The sequence below is a fragment of the Anser brachyrhynchus genome (genome assembly GCF_964034855.1).
Source record: "Anser brachyrhynchus genome assembly, chromosome: 4".
Classification (NCBI taxonomy): domain Eukaryota; kingdom Metazoa; phylum Chordata; class Aves; order Anseriformes; family Anatidae; genus Anser; species Anser brachyrhynchus.
Genome location: NC_137698.1, coordinates 34870083 through 34879121, shown reverse-complemented (window position 1 = coordinate 34879121; position 9039 = coordinate 34870083). Strand labels below are relative to the sequence as shown.

Genomic DNA, 9039 nt, shown 5'->3' with positions numbered 1-9039 from the left:
TGCATTTGTTCTGGGTGAAATAGAAAAAGTTGAACTCCATGTCTACTACAGAAAAGGAATTACATAAAAAATGGGGTTTATCACCTGGAGACTTCCTTAAACTGCTGCCAGACTAAACAAGCAAGCAAACGAACAAAAATCAGGAAGAATAACTTCGCATGCAATAAGTATGACTGATACAAAGCCTGATGGTTTTTTTCCATTGCTGAAGAACTATCACAGCCTGCTAGGGAGAATGAAATTCAGCCAATGACCAAAGCTTCAAAGATAAGTAGTCACAACTGGGAAACATTAATTAGTAAATAAAGCTCATATTGATGACTTTAATTTTGAAAATGATTTTGAAAAATCATACCTTCAGTTTTGATCACTGAGTGTCATCCTTAGAACTGCTCATCTATTGTTCCACAATGTCAGGAGAATCCTTTGAATTCAAATTGTTTGTAAAGCAGCTAAATGGATCGTGGAGATTTCATCATCCAGGAGCTGTTTCAGAGGGGGATAAATACAAGAGTCCAGAACTTCCTTGCTGGACCTTGAATCCTGAATCACCTTCTGCCCCCCCCCCCCCCCCCCCCGTATTATTTTTATTTTTGGTAAAGATATCAAGTGACATTAAAAAGGAATAAAGGGAATTGATTATCATTGTACTTTTTCTTCAAACAGTTTTGTTTTTTAGATACAGTTTGAAAAGATTTCACACTTTCTGAGTCTTTCACCTGAACACCCTCCACCTACAGCTGGATCACTTTCTTGGCTATATTTGCCAGGTTAGTATTCAGAAAATCTTGATCAACACAGTTCCTTTGCACTGGTTGCTCTCCATTCATATATAAATTCACGATCTTTTATCAAAGAAACATGCCATATCATCAGACGGTATAAAACACATTTTTGTATTCAAGAAGCAGAAAGCATAATAATCGCTTAGATTATACATTGTGATACTACTCTGTTGCTTAGCAAGGGCATTGATTATGCTCAAGAGAAGTTTGAGGAACAGCTTTCTTTAGTCTCAGATTTGCGACAGTTCCCCTTTGAGTTGGCAGTACATTAATGGAAATGGAAACTTGCCTCATTCTAAATGTCAGAATAATAGAGCACCAAAAACAATTCAGTCATGTCTTTCAAACCACGCACATATGGTTCAGCACCAAATGTCACTATTCTTCCCCGCTTCCTTTCCATTTGTCACTGTCTCTTTGATTATCATTGTTTGGGTTAAAACTTTGATGAAAGCTCAGTGTGAAGCTCACCTTGACAGTAACTAGAAAGCCTCTGCCCAATATATTCTATACTTGGTGTATGCCTAGTCTTTCCAGATGCAAAGGATTTGAGATACAGGATAGTACTACTGCTTATATACTCCAGAAAAAAGCTCAATCTAATTCTTCAGTCTTTTGAGAGTTTCATTCTGTCACCTTGCTGACTTCTGTTGGGCAAGTTACACTAATAATACTCTGCGGAATAGAAGGAATTATTTTTTTCTACATTTTCTTTTGCCAAGTGCAGAAAATTTGCAAAGTAGCTAGCAACTACTCTGCCATAAGATCAGTTTTTTGTTTTAAACGTTTTTCTTCCTTTTGAATGCTAAGACTTTAATCAGCAGAATATGATTTTCCTTAAGAGTGTACCTTCTTTCATCCTTCTCCTAAAGCAGTGTCCTTTTGTGGCTTAAAATTGTAACTCAGGTTATCATTATTACAGGTGTTATGATATTGTTTATATTCAAGTTGCCATCCATACTTACAGGCAGATACTTTCTGCCCTAAGAGGTTTCAGTCTGGTGGCAGATGAAAGCAATATCTAAGAGAGGCAAAAAAGGTAGAAAAGGAAGTATATGGACAAACCATAGTTATAAACATGGTATGCAAAAATCTTAAAGGATTGGTAAATCCTCAAAAATCTGATATTCTAGAGTTGCAAAATGCTCCAAATATGCAGCCTATGACCATATGATTGTATGCTTTTTTTTTTTTTTTTTCCTTTTTCTTCCCAGAGAATGTGGGCCTCATTCAATGAACAGGATGGATGACACTCATTTAATGGTTTTCTGTGGCAAGGTGCTGGAACACATAAAATAAATGACTCAGTGCTCAGTGATGTTTTTAGTTGGGGAAATTTTATTATTTTATTTTATTTTTTTTACTTCTGGACCCTTTCTGTGAAACAAATAAAATAAATAACTTCAACTGGAAACACATATGTGACTTCAGAAATTTTTAAATGCTTGAAGCTTCATCAGTGGATAAGGGACAGAAAATAGAGTTGTATAATGGTAAATGTCATTCTTTCCCCCAAATTTTAAACACTCTCCCCTTTCCCTATGTTTTACCATAGAACGGGAGATACTACTGGAGATTATTTCACCAATCCTTGCTTTTCCTTAGCTACTTCTGCCAGTGTGTTGCTGCAGCAACATTCAGAAAAGACTACTGATATATACAGGTATAAGCAAGTTCAGCACACCTGCTTAACATGAGCAGCAAGTCTAAGCTCAAGACTGGTATTTTCTGGGTATCAGACAGACACTTTGCTCTAAAACTTCTGCTGGGAGACTTCATTTTTGTTTTCTTTTTCACTCAGATCTTCTCTTCTTGGTCCAAATCATGGCTTGAAGAAACTGCAATGTAGCGTATACCATCACCTGTAGAAAAACCTCTGCAATTTTTTCCTTTTCCACCCTTACTCACATATGTAAGACAGGATCGGGTAATTTTATGCCTGCCAGTACCATGTGCCAAACCTTTTAACTGATGAGGAGAAAGAGTATTGTCTGCTGGTTTTCCAACCATGGCATGATGTTGTGGTGGGAGTAGGATAAGTGTGAAAGCCCCATTCCTGCTGGAGGGAGTAGGGACAGGCATAAGTGGTTGGGGGTGGGTAGCGTCAAACATGGGGTCAAATCGTTGCCATGCTCCAAAGGGACGTGAATGTGGCAATGTGGCCAGGAAATATCCTTCTAAGGAGGAAAGGCAGGGGAAGCAGATCCCAATTAATATTTGTATCAAAACTGTGTTATGTCAACCAAGTAGTATAAGGGGCCATTTGAGCGAGGTAATTTATAATTAAGTAATGTAAAAACCCTCTTTGCATTTCTATCCTTCAGTATGAAGAGTTTAGCATAGCTGAGAAGTCAGGCCATTGTTCTCAAAATGAAATGTGGAAAGTAGTAGTTTAGAAATATCCTTACATTTCTTTTAATGTTGCAACATGAACAGAAATTTTGTGTGTGATCTAATTATGTTAATCTATTATTCCAAATCGTGATTTGTTCTGTTTTAAACGTGCATGAAAAACTGGTTTCTCAACAACCATTTTTAATGACTATTCCCTTTACTAAGCTAAAGTATGTTAATTTATTTCTTTGTGACAAAAATTAACAGAAGTAGAAATAAAATTGAAAACACAGTACTTCTCTGAGTATTCAGTAGATAAGCATTCTTTTCCAGTCTGAGAATCCCTTTACACAAAGAGGTCTTATACATAATTTGCAGACATACAAAGAACAGATGTATTCCTTTAGCAATACAAGAGTATGTAGTAGAATTAAAAATAAAGTTGAAATATATTTTAAGTTCCTTAAAATTCGCTGGGAGTTCCTTTACATTCTGGTGAGAAGGATTTTCAGGAGCTACAGCACATACATCACAAAGCTTTTAAACAAAACATCTTTCACTTCTCCAGGAAATAAATATCAGTTGTACTTTAAAAATTATTTAACAAAGCTGTTTTATGGCCGCTGTATATCAGCACTTATTGCTGTGTAAATTAAAATAACTAATCAATTAATACAGAAGTAATTTTATTACCAAATGGATAGAGAAGGTATGAAAAGCCCTAATTAAAAGCAGTCTGCTCTGCTTCACACTAATGATCCTCTAAGAACCAATGTTATTTTTGAATTAGCTTAATCACAAAAGAATTAAAGAGAACAAAATTATTTGTATGAAAATAGTGCTCTAAATGCATGGAGGCTAGACAGAAAAAGCACCCAGAGTCATTTCTATATCTGATCAACTGGCTTGTCTAATCCATTTTACTGTGGATAGTTGGCCTGACATGACTTCAGATTAGTTTAATAGGGATTAAAGTGGCATGAAGTGTATAAATCTATGAATTTGCAAGTACAAACATGTTTAGGAATTCATTTATCTTTGAGGGCAAGAGGAAGGGAGCAAGTTCAAAGTAAAATCTGGATACATTTGTAAACACAGATAATTCTGTGGGAAATTTGGAAAACAACTAAAAACCATGCAATTTGGGCAGCGAATCCTGATGACTTTAGTCAGTTTCTCTGCACAAAAGCAATTACTAAAGTCAAACAAGAAATACCCCAAGACCTGGTGTTTGGAGAATTGATGTTGAAGTCCTCAGGTAAACCTACAAGTCCTGTTGATTACTGCCCAAATAAAGCAAACCTCTGGCATTCAGCTTTCTGAGCTGGCATGATCAGCGCATAATGTCTTTAGAGGTAGAGCTGCCAAGAGAAAGGGATCAGAGACAGCCAAATTATGATATCACACCAATAAAACCTCATCGTAGTGACATACATAAAACACTCTGTAAATTGCTTTTTGTAACTTTTAATTTATTAAGAGCTTTTGAACTATGTTTTCGTTCTGTGACATGTTTTCATTTACCTCTCATATCCTTCATTAATTTGTTTCCTGTTTGAGAAATAATACCACATTTTTGGCAGTTTGAAACTGCTGAAAAAATATATCATACCCTACATGAGGTAGCTTGCCAGAGAATCAGGAATGTGCAGTATTTTGAACTGCTAGGCTGAATTACAGTGAATTATTTGACTATTCATTTTGCCTAGTATCGAGGTTGAGTCATGATAGCTGCCAGTCATGCTGCTGTTTGCTCATCCCTAAGCACAATTTCAAAACAGCTTCTACAGCTGAAAACTGGAGCCTTGGAGAGTTTGAAGATACTGTATTCATGCTCTGGAGAGTGGTGTATAGACCTGTTTGCTGGATGGCTGGCAGTGCTAAATAAAACAGATCAGATGCAGTTTTCACCACTGGTTCCAGGAATGGCGAGGAAGTATCATCAGCAGATCTAGCTCAGGATTCAAACGCTGGTGTCCTGCTCACTTTCCAGTCACTACATTTCTCTGCCATAAGTTCATAAAGGTGACTTAACCATTCTGGGAATGGGACCAAAGGCATAAATGGACAGAGTAAAGGATTAAAATAACTCAATACTGCATCATGAAGTGCTGACCCCTTAGGTATCCATCCATAAATCCATTTGAGAAGCATTTATGCTTCTTCAATAGCCTGCTCGGCACATTTTTCCAACTGCTCCTGTACAAAAAACTGTTCAGACACAAGCTGCAAAGTTTCTGAAGGAAGCCTTAAACTCTCTCCCCAGAATTCCTTTTCACCCTTGCCTCTTGAAACATTCCTTGCCTAAACTGTGACTGACTTTATGGTCCATTAGGTAAAATACAGCACTGTTTTGAAGTAGTAGGTCTATAACTTTGGAGAGCAAAACAGTGATATCTTATTACAGGTAGAGTTCGCAGCTATTGAAAATATATAGCACATATGGAACCCTACAGATATTATGCCTTTTCACTTCACTAATACCAGTCCCTTTGTGTTACCTGTGATCTAAGTTGTAAAATTTCTTTGAAATTCAAGAAACTGGAACAACAAAGAAATGCCTTTAAAAGTAAGGAAATAAGGTACAAGGCTAGCTGAAGTTTCCTTTTCTTTCCATTCTGCCACCACATATAACAGTGGTCAAGAAGGGAGTTACAGCACTTTTGAAGATGACCTTTCAAGGCCAGGCCATTCAGGTGATATTAATATTTCTCACCAGCTTCTGAGTTAAACCCCATGGGAGCAGAAGGGAGTGTTCGAATTGAGGGACACTGAACCCAAAGTGGCTTTTGGAATGGATTGATGGGAAGGGCTTAAGTGCACTTGGGAAAGATTTCTCACTATTCATGTGCCAGACAGGGAGGAAAGATCTTATGAAAGCAACAGGGGCCAAAGGTTTTGTGATGAAAACTGGGGCAGAGAAGAAAAAGCTTATTTTTGTTTCCTTCTGAGATATGACTGGGTTTTGACATGAAAAAATATCAGCTTCCTCCTGTGTAGGAAGCTCATACCATGAGATCAAAAATACTGTGTGTCTAGCTGCAAACTCATATAGCTTTTAAAAGCTGGGCATCTGGAATTAAGAGTGTCAAACCCTGATGCAAGCAACAAACGAATGAATGCTCAGCACTCAGCACAGTTTACCTAACAAGGGAAGCTGGAGACTGATTTCCATATATTCAGGAGTGACCCTAGGGAATGTCCTTGGACGTGCTGCACTTTAGCTGAAATCTGGTGATGACGTAGTCACTAGAGGGTACCATAAGACATGGATTGGACAGCCCTTTTCATCTTTCTTGTACATGGCTGATGTTCACTTTTCCTGTCAAAACTGAGTTTTGTCATCCAATTTCTTTTTGGGAGAAGCTGATGTAAATAGAAAGAATTTTATTATTAATTCTGTCTCCAACTGTCTGCCTAGGCTCTTTTACCTGGGTATCAGTCCACCAGAACAGGGCAATGCCTATATGCCATTCACCAACATCTTTAACGGAGGACCAAAGGAGTCATTGGAAGTGAAACTGAAAGAGAACCTGTGGTCTCCCTAACACTAGTTTCTCCTCTGAATACAAATCAGCTTGCAGTAGAGTGAAAACTACTTCCAAAAAGCACGCCAAATTTTATGCAAATTATCATTGCTGTGCTGCATGGGTTCAGAGAGGTTATGATCTATAATGCAGAAATACATTCAAGAATCAACCCTCCAGGAAGCTGGACACTTTCCTAGAAATAACTTGAAAAACTTTGATGCTAAGGACCTTTCTACGTACTGCTGTCCCGGGATTTGGAGCAGGTATTTTCCACAGTGCCAAGTGACACCATTCAGAGTTGAGGCTGAACCTTGCGTATATTTCTCACCTTCTGGCCCAGATGCCTTCTCATCTTTGAGTCCCTAAGGGCATTGCCAGGCGTTCTGGGAAAGGGTGTGAAAAAAGAGGTAACTCACTCCCCCTCTCCTCTCTCTTATTTTAGACTTCCAGGAAGGAGGAGATTTACACACAGCTCCTGAGAGACTTTTATTGCCAGTGGTTAGTTGTACTACATGAATATATTTTCTTTTCTGAGTGCCTTTCATATATCTATAGATCTCTCTATATATGCATTTCACTACCTTTAAATCTGCATTTTGTGAATTAATTATAATTCTGCTATCAGAATGAATGATAAAACCTGGCTATGTTGCCATCTAGAAGGTTAGATATTCTCTTTTAGATTTGGATAACAAATTCATGTTTGTGATTATTAACTCAGTCTAGAACATTTGAACTGTTGTCAGATCAAGCTGACATCATTTAGTTGTAGGTGCTACATATGTGATACTGGAAGGCTAAATATGGGTCTCTCTTCCATTCTTTCTTTCTTTCTCTTGACATTTGATCTCATGTAGCTACTCATTTCTTATCTTGTAGTTTGCAGTTTCAATTCCTTTTGGTTGGCAAGTTGTTGTCAGTGTTATTTTTGCTTCCTGTGGACATAGTAGTTTTTTACCAAGAAGTCAATGAGTCATGGTATGATTGCTCTGATTATTTATTTTTGCTGTGTGAATGATTATTGAAGTCATGTGGTTCTTTAATAGGAGAAGTAAAATAGATACGTAAGTAATCACATTTCTGATCTTTATATTATTTATATACATTTGCAGTGTGCTACTTTATGGTTAATCAGACTTCATTTTCTTTACCAAAATATTTATATATATATACGTATTTCAGAATATTTTCAAAATTTCTGTCAAATTTCCCACAAGTAATCCTTGTAACCAAATGATTGGACATTGAATTTGTCTCATTGAGGAAGACTTCTAATCGCAGAGATATTAATTTGTGTTTTATTTTAAACATGTGAAAACGTCATTACTTTTAACTCACCTCAGTGAATTAAGTGCAAACATCATTAATTACAACAAACAGGAAAGTATTATAAGCACAAAAAAATAGTGAGAGAAAAATGATACACAGTACGCTAAATTTTTTGAAAGTAATTTTCCACAACATTTCCTAGAAATAGCTGTCCATTTTCTGAACTTTTCTTATCACTTTCACAGTATCACAGTATCACAGATTTCTAGGTTGGAAGAGACCTCAAGATCATCGAGTCCAACCTCCGACCTAACACTAAGTACTCCACTAAACCATATCGCTAAGCTCTACATCTAAACGTCTTTTAAAGACCTCCAGGGATGGTGACTCCACCACCTCCCTGGGCAGCCCGTTCCAATGCTTAATAACCCTTTCGGTAAAGAAGTACTTCCTAACATCCAACCTAAAACTCCCCTGTCGCAACTTTCGCCCATTTCCCCTCGTCCTGTCACCAGGCACGTGGGAGAACAGACCAACCCCCACCTCTTTACAGCCTCCTTTAAGGTAACTGTAGAGAGCGATAAGGTCGCCCCTGAGCCTCCTCTTCTCCAGGCTGAACAAGCCCAGCTCCCTCAGCCGCTCCTCGTAAGACTTGTTCTCCAGACCCCTCACCAGCTTGGTCGCCCTTCTCTGGACTCGCTCGAGCACGTCCATGTCCTTCCTGTAGCGAGGGGCCCAAAACTGAACACAGTACTCAAGGTGCGGCCTCACCAGAGCCGAGTACAGGGGCACAATCACTTCCCTAGACCTGCTGGCCACACTGCTTCTTATGCAAGCCAGGATGCTGTTGGCCTTCTTGGCCACCTGGGCACACTGCTGGCTCATATTCAGCCGACTATCAACCAATACTCCCAGGTCCTTCTCGGCCAGGCAGCTTTCCAGCCACTCATCTCCCAGCCTGTAGCTCTGCTTGGGGTTGTTGCGCCCCAGGTGCAGGACCCAGCACTTGGCCTTGTTGAACTTCATACAGTTGACCTCAGCCCATCGCTCCAGCCTATCCAGATCCTCCTGCAGAGCCTTCCTGCCCTCGAGCAGATCGACACACGCACTTAGCTTGGTGT

At 38.7% G+C, this 9039-nt stretch overlaps 1 long non-coding RNA gene across 1 annotated transcript; it reads left to right on the top strand.

Moving 5' to 3' along the window:
• The first annotated feature begins 630 nt into the window (after positions 1-630).
• Positions 631-3968, top strand: LOC308194062. Its single transcript, XR_013950220.1, has 3 exons — positions 631-770; positions 2000-2278; positions 2587-3968. It is a non-coding gene; the product is annotated as an uncharacterized lncRNA (long non-coding RNA).
• The last annotated feature ends 5071 nt before the right edge of the window (positions 3969-9039 follow it).